Source organism: Phyllostomus hastatus, unplaced genomic scaffold (assembly GCF_019186645.2).
Source record: "Phyllostomus hastatus isolate PE091 unplaced genomic scaffold, TTU_PhHast_1.1 phas_contig_17, whole genome shotgun sequence".
Classification (NCBI taxonomy): Eukaryota; Metazoa; Chordata; class Mammalia; order Chiroptera; family Phyllostomidae; genus Phyllostomus; species Phyllostomus hastatus.
This window is the reverse complement of record NW_025333664.1, coordinates 20427876-20441255: the sequence shown is the minus strand read 5'-3', so window position 1 is coordinate 20441255 and position 13380 is coordinate 20427876. Positions and strand designations below refer to the sequence as shown.

The 13380-nt window shown below is 48.8% G+C and overlaps 1 protein-coding gene across 5 annotated transcripts in view; it reads left to right on the top strand.

Moving 5' to 3' along the window:
- The first annotated feature begins 539 nt into the window (after window positions 1-539).
- The window catches only part of DNMT3B (DNA methyltransferase 3 beta), a 40660-nt gene continuing 27819 nt past the window's right edge, over window positions 540-13380 (top strand). For all 5 annotated transcript variants that reach the window (XM_045832960.1, XM_045832958.1, XM_045832959.1 and 2 more), the window contains exon 1: window positions 540-668. The gene's annotated coding sequence lies outside the window, so the exon portion shown is untranslated. The remainder of the gene's footprint in view (window positions 669-13380) is intronic.

The window sequence follows — 13380 nt, the reverse complement described above, 5'->3', positions numbered from 1 at the left end:
AACGCTTACCCCCTCTGGGCCACCACCTCCAGAGAGATGGGCATGTGTCCAGGATCGAGGGTGGGGGCCAGAGAAGAGGGGCCCCAGAGTGGGTCTCCACTAGCAGGAGACGTCTGCGAGCTCTCCTCACTAAGTCTTGGTATCCCGGTGGGTGATTTAACAGGCCCTGGGACGAGAGGCGGGGCCTGTGGAGGAGGGGCGGAGGGGAGGCTCCGAAGTGATTTCAAATTTCCCTCATCCCCTCCCCTCGCTCCCCCCGGCCAGAGGCCGGGCTGTGAGTGGCTGCGGCGGGGGCGCCCTCGGGGCGGGGGCGGGGCGAATGCCGGGCTGGGGCTACAAGTGGACTCGGCACCGCCCCCTGCCCACCCTCTACTTCTGCCGTGTCCGGCCCGCGCTGCTTCCTCGCAGCAGCTGCCCCCCGGCCGCAGCCCGCGTGGACGCTCCGAGCGTCCCCGACCAACGCTACCGGCCCGCTGGCAGGCCGACGAAGGAGCGGCCGCGCCCGGCCGGCAGCGCGGGGGTTAAGTGGCCCAAGTAAACGCAGCTCGGCGATCGGCGCCGGAGATTCGCGAGCCGAGCGCTCTGCACGGCAGCCCGCCGGCCTCGCGCCAGCCTGTCCGGACCCGCGGCTCAACCGCGGAGCCGCGCTCGAGTCAGGCTCTCGGCAGGTGAGCACCCGGTGGTCCGGAGGAAGCTCGCGCGTCCCGGGACTCCGGGGACTGGTGGGGGAGGGGACAGCAGAACGGGGCCGGGACTGTGCAGAGGGACCCTGTCCCGGCTACCTCCTGGGGAGGCGGCTCCCATTCGGCTGGAGACCGGGCTTGTTAGGGGAGGTGAGGTCGGTCCCCTGACCCTAATTGGGGGAAGCGGACAAGAGGGATACAGTTGGAGGGGGGCGAGGGAATGTGTCTTCTTTCAGGGATTCAAGTGGAAAGCCTACTCTTGTATTGCAAGAATACGATGAGGAGAGACGTTCAGCCCAAGGGAGGGAGACCGGGCGTCCTTCCTGGGGTCTAGAGTCAAGGGGAGGAGATGTCCCTCTGGAGAGAAGGGGACCTCATGGGAGGGGGTATACTTACCTGGCCTCGACTTGAGAGGGAGCCTCCTTGGGGAGGGGGGCGGAATAGAAGAGGGACTTCTGCCAAGAAGGTGGGCATCCGGCATCCATTCCTCCTGACTTGGACCTGCGAGTTCAGCTGAGAGAACTTAGTTTTATTTACTACCAGGGATGGAAAAGAAACAGTGGCGTGAGTGCGGGTGAGCAGGTGGGTCGAGGGGTGTGCGCGGGTCGGGGGCGTAAGCCAGAGGGGCAGACTCCCGGGGTCCTCCCTAGATAAGCCACCGAGGGCGAGGCGCAGCGGGGCTGTCTGGGATGCCCTCCGGAGGAGCTTCGCTCTCGCAGTGCACACCTGGCCGGGAGGAGCCGGCCCGAGGGCGGCGTCTCCTCGCTCTGCGACTCTACCTGCCCTGGGGCTCACTTTCCATTTTTTTTCCCCTCTTCCGGGGTGAGGCTGGTCCCACTTCCCAAACTTGCAAGTTGAGGCCTCAAAACTGCTAGTTAGCACCACCTCCTAGAAGACCGGCTTCCTTGCCCGTGTGTTTGGCGAGGGAGGGTGGATGTGGAGTCTCACTTCGCAGGCGAGAAAGTGGAACACAGAGGGCGGACATAGCAAGTTAGCAACAAGAACCTACTCTTGGGCCCGGCTTTTTCCTCCTGGGATCACTCACCTGTGGCTGGGAAAGACTGCAGAAGTTCTGCGCCCAGCCCAAGGCCCTGTGCTTCCCGCCTGCCTCCTTCCCAACCCTGGGCAGAGAGAGGAGAGGCTTCCTCCTCCCCCACCTGCTTCCCCACCTCCACTCCCCCACCCCAAGCCAAGAACTGCATGAATTAAACAGAATTAAAGAGAATATAAACTTTGAGCCACCTCCTGATTTTTGGATGTGGATTTTGGCCAACTGGTGGCAATTATTTTGGGGAGACAAATCCTTCTGGGGCTCTCACCTAAAGAGCCCAGGAGGTTTACCTGCCTCTGCCCTCCAGGAGGCCTGCCTTGCTTCTTTCCTAGAAGCCATTGAACTCCCCAGGTGCAGACCTGATTTTTTCCAGAGTTGAGATGATGATGCCTATTTTATAGGAACGGCACACAGTAATCCCTCAATAGAAGTTTGCCACTCTTGGCATTACCTAGGACCTGGGCTAAGCAGGTTGCCCTTTTCAGGGGGATGCACGAATCTTTGGATAGTGTTTAAGTCTATCCCAGTAAGTGCATTGCTTTCTATGTCTTAGTTATTACATCTGTGAAATGGGAATATACAAACAACCCCAGGTTGTGTAAGAATGAAACCAGTTTATGGGAGTTTGACCTCTGACCTTCAATGTTCTTCAGATATCAAATGGGTATGATGACCCCTAACACATACCACATTAGGCTGGGGTGGGGACTCAACTGGATAGTGCTTGACACAGCAGGTGGTGAATGTTGACATCTGTATTAATTAACCAATAGCCCCTCTGTTTAGGGTAGCTGTTAATAAGAGTTGGGGATGAAGGGAGGCACACCCCTGCTGGCTCCTCTTGCCTGCCTTCCTGCACCAAGGTACTGTTCCTATCAGCTATGAAAACTTTTCCAAATAATTGTCCTTGATTTGGGAGTTGGCAGAAAAAAAAGTGCCTTTGTCCCTTTTTGAAAGAAGCTGTGGTTTTCTTTTATGGGTAGGGGCCATTTTTACCCCTCCCCCCCAAGCTTGGGTCCTACCTTGAATCCTTAATTTCAGAGCTAAGCAAGATACTGTACCTTTCCCCTTTGGGGTGGAGAGGGCTGAGACAAAGGGGCCAGGTCTGGGGCTGGCTGCATCCTGTTCCTTAAAGCCATAGGCATAACCCCCGACCCCTTGCAAATGTTGGAAGGTGGGGGGAAGCATCTGGGAGCTGCAGGGGGCTAAGGGGAGGAGCTAGGGAGGTGAGGTTGGGGGAGGGTGCTTTCCTTTCTTCCCTTCCTCCTGCCACGTGGGGCCTATGACCCAGAAGAGTCCGCAGCCCCTCATTATTGCAGCCTGAGGGACCTGCTTCCTATGGTGGGGTTTGGGCAAGGTCTTCCAGGAACACTTAGCTTTAGGTTGAATCCTTTGTCGCAGACCAGCTCTCATGCCAGCTGTCTGGCCTCCAGGCTCAGGCACCTTTTCCAATTTCACCTGAAAGGATCCTTGGGTCCTACCCTTTGGCAAGTGCCCCCTCCCCCAGTCCTTGATAGGTACGGAACCTCAGGGACCTCAGCTCGGGCATGTCCTTGTGTTGAGCAAGTCGTTAAAAATCACTAATTCAGAATGAAGTGATTTTTCAGTTTCTTGGTGGATCAGGGCCAAGGAATACAGAATACCTCCTTTTCCTTGCAGTTTACCATCTTTGTGAAGTGATGGATGGACTTGTTTCTCTTCTTATGGGGGGGTGGCTGTTCTCACTGGGCCCGTTTTGCAGCTGATGAAACTGAGGTTCTGGGATATCCAGTTGCTTCCACACCTCAGTGGTTTTTTCCAGAACGCTTTCACATCACATCTGCCACTATCACAGGGCAGAGTTCGGCATTCCAGGCACTCCAGCTGGGAGAAAGCCCAGCGCAGGTGTTCAGATGTGCCTGGCCATAGGTTGGAGGAAGTGGCCTGGTAAATGGCAGAGGAGGCCTGTATCTGGGGTTGCTGTATCCTGCTCCTTTAAAGCCATAAACCGAACCGTCACCCCTTTTTTTATTTTTTGTTCCCTTCTGTGAAATGGGTACAAGGACACACCTACCTAGTAGAGTTGCTAGGAGGACCAATTGGAAGTCAGGGGCCTTTTCACTTCACAAGGCTTAGTTGCTAAGTTAGGTGAGGGGCCCTGAATATTGTAAAATTCTGTTATTTGTTGGGTTATGTCATTTGAGGCAATAGATGTAAAGGGGATTTGGGCTATGGAATCAAATGTGAATGTGTATTCCTATTTGCTCCATTTATACACTAGTTACCTGAGCCTCAGTGGTTCAGTCTGTAAAGTAGGGATGCATTCATTGTTGGCCAATCCCAGGGAATATTGAAGTTTTGGGTTTTTTTTATAAAAGATTTTTATTTATTTTTACAGAGAGGGAAGGCAGGAAGAAAAAACTTCTTATCCGTTGCCTCTCGTCCGCCCACACCCATCCGCCCACACCCGGGGCGACCCAGTCACGTGCTCTTATCGGGACTTGAACAGGTGACCTATTGGTTCACAGGCTGGCACTCAGACCACTGAGCCACACCAGCCAGGGCTGAAGGTTTTTGTTTTTTTTTTTTTAAATTAAATTTTTATTTTATTTGTAGAGAGAGGGGAAGGGAGAGAGAAAGAGAAGGAGGGAAACATCGAACTGGGGACTGAACCCGCAACCCAGGAATTGAACTGGCGACTTTATGGGACTAAGCCCAACCGAGCCATACCTGTCAGGGCAGATGTTGAAGTTTAAATAAATTGAGTTGTTATGGATTAAAACATGTGCATGTTGAAGGTTCAATAAATGTTGCAGTTTACGTAGTAAACATTCAAATGTTGATAAAGTGGTTATGATTTACTTACTAAAAGAAATGCAGTCCTGGTTAGCATTCCTGCGTTTTTCCAGGGAATAAGCAAAGACTTGGGAGACTGTTTTGTGTAGTAGGGAATTTGAATATTAAAAAAAAAAAAAAAAGCCCTGGCTGGATTGGCTCAGTGGATTGAGTGCCGGCCTTCAAACCGGAAGCTCGCCCTGTTTGAATCCTGGTCAGGGCACATGCCTGGGTTGGTGCCTGGGTCCCCCGGTTGGGGGCGTGCGAGAGGCAACCAATTAACATCTCTCACACCGATGTTTCCCTCCCTCTCTCCCTCCCTTCTCGTCTCTCTAAAAGTAAGTAAGTAAAATCTTTTTTTTAAAAATGACATTCACTCTATGTGATACAAATGAAAATAAGCTTTACCTTCTTATGATGTTAAGAAGAAACTAATCATCACCTGTAAACTCAGTCCCAAGGTTACCCTTATTTTACTTTTATTTTGAGTCTTCGATTTCTTCTAGGAATATAGAAAAACGTAGTCAAGACTAGGAGTCCTACCTACGCAAAGGGACAGGAACCCCAGGAAAGGACAGAATCCTGAGGAAAGGTGAAATCTTAGGTTTAGAGGGCACTGCTGTCACCATGGGCCTGGCTCCACAAGCAGATGGAGGACCGTTCTGGGTAACAGTGGGAAGAGATTCTTTGGAATCTGCAGTCACTGGCTTCTGCTCTTGTTCTTTGACCAGTTTGCCTGATCAAGTTGGTTAAGTCACTTCATCTGCAGAGATTTTCTTTCTTCTTTTCTTCGTTTCTCCTTCCTTCCTTCCTTCCTTCCTTCCTTCCTTCCTTCCTTTTTTCCTTCTTTCCTTCCTTCCTTCCTTCCTTCCTTCCTTCCTTCTCATTCATTCATTCATTCATTCATTCATTGTGGTCTGTGGCCTCTGCCCTCAATCAACCCCCGCCTGCTCCCCTCCCCGCAGCTCCCCTGCTTTTTAGTTTTGCACTTCGAAGGTTGAACTTAAATTTTCTAGAAAATTGTCTTTTACGGTCTGAAATTTGTGGGAAAGCAGTAGCCATTGCAAACATTATGAACAGGAAATTAGAAATGCACTTCCAAAAATGACAGAGTGAATGGGTAGGAGACAGGTAAACAGTTTTCATTGGAGAAAAATGTTCTTACCCAATAAATTTCCTTATGGGACAGGTGGATGCTCACCAGGTGTGCGGGAGGGGTGCAGTTAGAGGAGGGCCCAGCCTGGCGGGGGGCTCCCATCCCAAGGCCGAGGAAATAAATTTACTTGGATCATCATTTCCCTTCTGTGTTTTTCCCCCTGTGCTCTCACTCTAGAACTCTTAGAATCAGATGTCGAGTCTCCTGGCCTGGTAGTATTCCCTGTGACCATTTGTCCATAGTGTTCTGTTTTCTGGGTGATATAGCCTCCGCTGCCAACTCTCTATTTGAACTTTTGTCTTATGCTTTGACTTTTTACTGTTTTTATTTAATTTTAATTTTATTTATTTTTAAATATTTTATTTATTTATTTTAGAGAAAGGGGAAGGAAGGAAGAAAAACATCCATGGGTTGCCGCTCATGTGCCCCCCAACGAGGGGACCTGGCCTGCAACCCAGGCATGTTCCCTGACTGGGATTGGAACTGGCGAGCTTTTGGTTTGCAGGACGACACCCAAACCACTGAGCAACATCATTCGGGGCACTGTTTTCATTTTTAGTATTTAAGTTTTGAACTTCCATACTTGAGAGGAACCAAAATTGTCTGTGGGACTTGAAAACTGAAGGGTTTCTTTGTGAAATAATGATTTGAACTTGTCTTTTGGTCTCCCAAAATCTGAAGGAAGTTCTTTGCTATTGGGTCTGTCTTATTCCCCAGGGCAGAGGAATCTTCTAGTACCCTGCCTGGGAGGTACAGACCCTCTGGGGAAGAGAGTGCTGCTGGGGAACTTGAGAACTCTCAGCCCATCCCCTCTCCCTCCGCCAGTTTCCTCTGTGCAAGCTGGTGGAGGACTGGTTGCCTCTAAAATAGGCTGAGAAAGAGGACTGGGGGGTACCTATTTCTTTTCATCCTTCCCTGCAGCCCCACCTTCTGAGGTGAATTGGGCCTCTTCCTAAGCAGCATTTGCTTCTAGTTGCATATGCTTCTCCCTGCAAGTGGACATGCTTTGGGCCACCACTGGGGCTGATACCCAGGCTTTCTCTGGGCTCCAGTTCCTGGAGAAGGAATAATGAATAATGCCTTTTGGTTGGTGTTTTCAGAAGCCAGCAGAGTGCTGGGCCCCTGACACCCTGGCTCCTTGGCTAAGTGCTGTGACTTAGCTAAAGCAGCAAGAGCAGGCATTGCTCTACCCGAGTCGCATGCAGCACTGGAACCCACAGGAGACACGGAGAGTGAGTGGAAGGAAACCAGCTCACCCGGGATGTGGTGAGAAATGGAGTGTGAATGAGGCTGGGTGCCTGAAGAGGCCGGTGCTGGTGACAGATTTTCTGGGTTGTTATGGGTTACACAGGAGACTGCAATTGGATGATGGAATTCAGAAAATTCTGAGCCAATGTGTACAGAGGTGTGAGCAGAATCTTGTCTTCTTGAGCTCTTGGCAAAAGGGTATCAGTAGCGTGTAAGAGCAGTGTAGATTGGGGGGGTGAACCAACCTTGTTGTTACTATCTTAGCTTTCTCCCAGCTTTCTTCTCCTGACCTCCCTCTCCAACCCCACTGGCAGCTGCACGAGGACAGGCTGTGTCTGGGCTTTGTCTGCCCTTTATTCTTGCACGTTCCTGAAGCATAGCAGGAACTCCTATCTGATGAATGGGTAAGAGTAGCCTTTCCCAGTGTCTTGAACTGTCCTAGGATGTTATGTGTTGAGCTATGAGCCCAGCACAGAGTAACTGCTCAATATTAAATATGATTGTCACCATTACCTAAGGCCACACACCCAGTAAGGAGTGGAATTTGGATTGAAATGCTGTTAAATTTATCTTTAAAAAACTTATTGATTTGAGAGAAGTATCAGTTTGTTAATCCACTTATTAATGCATTTTTTGGTTGATTATTTTTTTATGATTTTTCTACTGAATCCTTTTTTTTTTAAAGATTTTATTTATTTATTTTTAGAGAGGGAAGGGAGGGAGATAGAGACAGAGAGAAACATCAATGTGCAGTTGCTGGGGGTCATGGCCTGCAACCCAAGCATGTACGCTGACTGGGAATCAAACCTGCGACATTTTGGTTCACAGCCCGCGCTCAATCCACTGAGCTATGCCAGCCAGGGCTTTTTGGTTGATTCTTGAATGTGTCCTGACCGGGGAGTGAACCCACAACCCTGGTGTATCAGGACAATTCTCTAACCAGTTGAGCTACCCAGCCAGGGTCAAAGTGCTGTTAAGTTTCTTTGAGACTTTTGTCTCCACTTGTCATTACCCCACAGAACTGGCAGGGTGCACGGCTGTGCTGGCTTAAGGTGCTCCCTGTCTGACGGCCTGCTGCACTATCGTGCTGAGATGGGCAGACCTGGAACCCTACCGATTTCCCTTCACTTTAACCTCACATAGTTACAGTTTTTTTTCTTGCGATGAGAACTTTTAAGATCTACAGTCTTAGCAACTTTCAAGTATACAATATTGTTTTAACTATGGTTAGTTGCCATGCTGTATAATTATGTCCCCAGGACTTATTTTATTTTATAGCTGGAGGTTTGTACCTTGTGACCACCATTACCCACTCCCCCTACCTCCAACCTCTTTTAATTTTCTTTTGTAGTGTGAAACATTGTCTTTTAAAAAAATAAATAATAGCCCTGGCTGGTCTCGCTTAGTGGATTGAACACTAGTGTGTGAACCAAAAGGTCACCAGTTCGATTCCTGGTCAGGGCACATACCTGGGTTGCAGGCCAGGTCCCCAGTTGGGGGTGTGCAAGAGGCAACCAATCAATGTAGCTTTCACACATCAATGTTTCTCTTTCTCCCTCCTTTTCCCTCTCTAAAAATAAGTAAATAACCCCCCAAAATATATAAATTTTTAAAAAGATTTTATTTATTTCAGAGATGGGAAAGGGAGGGAGAAAGAAAGGGAGAGATACCATGTGCAGTTGCCTCTCATGTGTCCCCTACTGGGTACCTGGCCTGCAATCCAGGCATGTGCCTGCCCTAGACTGGGAATCATACCGGCGACCCTTTGGTTTGCAGGCTGGTGCTTAATCCACTGAGCCACATCAGCCAGAGCAAAACATATAAATATTTAAAAATAATATATAAAATCTTTACAAAAATGGAAATCATAAAAATGAAAAATAAATAATACACAAGAAATTATTTTCTGTTATGGTATAGATAATCTGTAAGCCCTATATTGAAACAACTAGATGCTATCTAAGTTTTTTTTTTGCATGCAGAGCTAAGCTCTATAGAAAAGAAATCTAGGAGCCAATAGAGGGAACTAGAAATAAGAAAACGCAAGCTCAAGGATGTTTATGATCTTTAAGGAGAAAATTGACAACTTTTCAGTGAAGTTGTCAGGCTTGCTATAGCAGGAATGAGCACTTACAAAGCTATAATTGAAAGATGGCATATATAGCAGGTGGCCAGGGATAAATAGCAAAAGGAAAGGGAGCCCAGAAATATGTTATGTGTGCAGGGGAACTTTATAAAAGAGGTGGGGTTGGGACATAGTTATTGTATGTGTCTTACTTCATAGGGAAAAAAGGGTGTCATACCATGTGCAAATAATTTTAGGTCGACTAAACTTGAGTGACCATTTCCAAAGGAAGAAATGTTTCTTGGCTCTGGCTGGGTTGCTCAGTTGGTTGGAGTGGTGTCCCGTGCATCAAAAGGTTGTGGGTTCTATTTCCCATCAGGGTGTGTGCAGGAGGCAACCCTCAAATTGATATGTCTCTCTTTGTCTTCCACTTTTTCTAAAATCAATAAACCTATCCTCAGGTGAGGATTTAAAAAAATGGCTTTCTTGGACAGCAGTGTTTTAAAAGTTGGTTTTCTTTCATTTGGAATTTTTATTGATTGATTTCAGAGACATCAATTTGTTATTCCACTTATTTGCAGTCATTGGTTGCTGCTTGCGCATGTCCTGACCATGCCCTGACCAGAAATCAAACCCCCAATCTTGGTGTGGGGGGACGACGCTCTCACTAACTGGGCCACCCAGCCGGGACTGAGTCTGCATTCTGATTGTGAATGTAACACGGGCACATGGTAGTCAGTTTTTCCTCAAGTACTTGCCTGAGAGATCAGATTTTTTACAGTTAGAGAAAAATAATGCTGGAGGAACATGTCTTAATGCATATGCTAACAAATTAACAAATGAGATTGCACTGTCATACAGACTTTTTTCACTTTACATGGCTTCATCTAACAATCGTTTCCTCCTTCTTGACCTCTCTCAGTAGTAGTCCCCAGTTTACTGCGTGTAATTTGGCCAGTCTCCTTTTGATGGTCATTTGTTGCAGCTTCTGCCATGGACAAATAGGAGAGCTGGGACGAAGTTTGCATGCAGGTCATGGTGGGAGCTTTGGGTTGGGACAGTTTCTAGCAGTGGAATCCTGTGTAACAGGGTACGGACAGTTGGCATTTTAGATCATACTGTCCGATTGCCAGTAGGTAGGCTTAATCAGTATCTCCACCCTCGGTTTATAGAGGGTTGAGAGTTACGGCGTTGGCGGTAGCAACCGGTGCAGCAGGCCCACTGTGAGGGGCAGAGCCAAGGCGATCACTTTCCAGAACACTGGCCTCCTTTCCTCCCTTACCTCCCTGGGAGAGGGCAGAGGGCTCCTTGACTTCTGTCTTTGTCAAGGGGCACACATGGCCACAGGAGTGGGCATGGCAGCTCCCAGAATCCTCTGCTTCCTATGCCGCCATTCATCACTCTCTGAGTTACTCTGGGCTTCCCTCTCCATTTGAACATCCTTCCGCGGGTTTCCCCAAATAAAACTGCAGGGGAAGGGGGCTGGTTGTTTGTGTTTTGTTTATATAGGGTAAAACATTTTGACAATGAACTCCAGTTTAAGTTGGCATATCTGTTTAGATCTTTGTGAATTATCTAAAAGGTAATGGTGCATAACTTGATCCCAACCCACTAACATTTAGGTGTTTGTTAGTATTTTGCTATTATGGGCAATGCTGCAAGGAACAACCTCGTATAGCCAATATTTTGTACTTGTCCAATTTAACCCCTATTGGGATCAACTGTTTTGATAATTGTGGTAAGTTTGCCAAGGCCCTGGTTTTACTGTATGAAGTCAGTGGTGCATGTAGCCAACGACCTGGAGGTACTGAGCAATTCTCAGATGCCTTCTGAATCTTCGGGGATGAAGAGATGCTTTGCTTTGTGTAAGGCACAGCTGGGAAAGGGGCACAGTGGCACAGGAGAATGCGTAAGCTCCACGTCACAGGTTTTGTCATCTGCTTTGGGACCCTTAGCACTAACCACCCAGGGAATCAATTAGGCGGGGTCATGCCAGTTTTACAGGTGATAAAACTGGGGTTTGAGAAAAACATTGAAGGCTTTTGCTTTCCCGTGACTCTGATCTTTTCTGGAATTTCGTGGAGATTCCTTATCAGGCAAAGGCAATGAACCGGGACCTTGTGCTCTACCAGCCAGGTGGGCAGCCCGTGTCTGGCCCCTCTCTGCCTTTGTACTTGCCCTCCTCCCTGCTTGGTGCCTCCCTGCCTCTCCCCAGACCTGGGTGGTGTTCCTCCTTGGGCTTAACTTTTACAACTATCGTTACCACATTGTTTTTGAGGTGTTTTCAAGATCTGTCCCCTGGATTCAGCCTAAATCCCCATCATTTAATTGCTGTGTGAGCCTGGGCAGGGGGTCTGCTGACCTGCTTTCCCTGAGCCTCAGTTTACTCATCTGCAAAGTGGGGCAATCATAAGAGTAGCTTGTTTTTTGGTGAGGTACATAGAAGCAATAGTAATTGCTTCTTCCAGCTGTTCTTTTGGAATCTTGGACAGTGGGAACAGCTAAGAAAGACTTGTGCCCTCCAAGGGAGAGATTCCGAAGTCTAGATTTCCCTCTCAGGCTGCAGGGAAGACATTTTTAAACAGGAGAGGTGGGAATATCTTAAGGTAAGCCGTGGGGGACTGATGGTGGGCCAGAGATGCCCAAGTGGCCCCCTCCCAACTACTTCCTGGTCATACCCGCCAACCCCTCTTGCCGCATTGTGAGTTTAATTAATGTAATTAACATTTACAAGGTGTTGTGAAATAGCTCTGTTGCTGGTGCCAGCCTGGAGGAAATGAACAGAATCACTTCTGAGATTTTATGGATGGCGTGGGGGCGGGGTGGTGTTCCAGGGCCACTTTTCTGAGTCTAATTGGGGGTGCCACTCACTTTTCGGTCTGCCACATTGCATTTGGACACATCTGACCTGGTTCAGTCTGAACACAAACGCCCTTCACTAATGAGGCAGGGCCTTGTGGGGAGAACCTTGAGAGTGATCCCTCCTCGCCCTGCTGCCCACCCCTCAATCAGGTGCCGAACCCCAGCCTCTGGGAAAAGGTCAGAGTTCACCCTGCATCAGGAGGTTAGATCACCACCTCCTGTCAAGGTAACACTCAGTTGGTGTATCATGTCCCTCAGCCAAAAAACTGTAGCCCCTGGGATGGAGGATGAATCGTTATAACTTTAACTCTTGTCAGCCTTGTCTCCCTTAGTTAGGTACGTGCCCTGGACTTCCTGGGCACCAGTCTTTGGTGCTGCCACTTTGTTGGGTGACTTAACTAGTTCATCTGAGCCTGTTGAATAGACGGATAACAAGACCTGCCTCAGGACCAGGTGCGAGTGAAGAGAGGTTTGTGCTGCCTTTAGCTTACAGTAGGAACCTGGGGACTGTGACTGCAGCAGCAGAGTGAGTGCCAGGCGCAGCTCAAAGTCTGGTATGCCGGCCACTCTGGAAAAGTCCCATAGGAAGGTGCCCCCTCCTTCGGGAGGGAACCCAGCTAGTGTGTCCTCCAGCCCTGAAGTGATCACAGTAGGTGAAGCAGTTGGCTCGTGCTGGGGGCCCACATTTTCCGGGGAATGCCAGCCTTGGCTCACGAGGAGCCAGACTGAGGGGTGGGATGGAGTGAGGGAGATTTGTATCCACCCTTTCACACCAATCCCTGGTGCTAATTTCTTCCTTTTGCCAAGAGCACCTTGTTAAATTTGTGTGTTCTTACTTAACTTCATGGACGCAAGCACTTTGAGTCACATTGATCAAGTGTGTATTATGTTACTTCACCCATCTGCCTCAGCTTGCCCATCTGTAAAATAAGGACAATAGTATTTACCACATTTAAGGATTAAATGAGTTAATATAGGGAAGCACACAAGGATGCCTGGCATCTAGTAAACACTGAAAGAATTACCATATCATCACCTGAGAAGATTTGTATATTTACTTGAGGGCCAGATTGTTACTCTGGGAAGCAGAGGCCTGTGGGAGAAACCTTCCTGGCTGTTGAGATGTGGCTTTTGAAATCTGGGTAATAAGGAGGCACGTGGTAGGGAGATGGGAGGACTTCGAGTCTGAGGAACAGCAGCCACACACGCCTGGGGGCTGGCTTTGTTTGTCTCTGTGTAGCACGAGGATGGGGTGGAGGAACTGAGCTGGGCATTTTTCAGTCTAGGGTGCGGGTTCTGCGCGCTGTTGTTTGTTGTGACAGTGAGGCAGCCTGGGTAGTCAATGGCATCACAAACCCAGAGGGACAAGAACTACAGAGAAGGATATTCTATGAAGTCACGTTGAATTATGCAACTGGAAAGAGTATTTTACCCGCCTAGCTCACCCCATGGCACCCAGGAAGCTGGTGACACTTACAGCTGGTTGGTTTTTCCCCCCAAA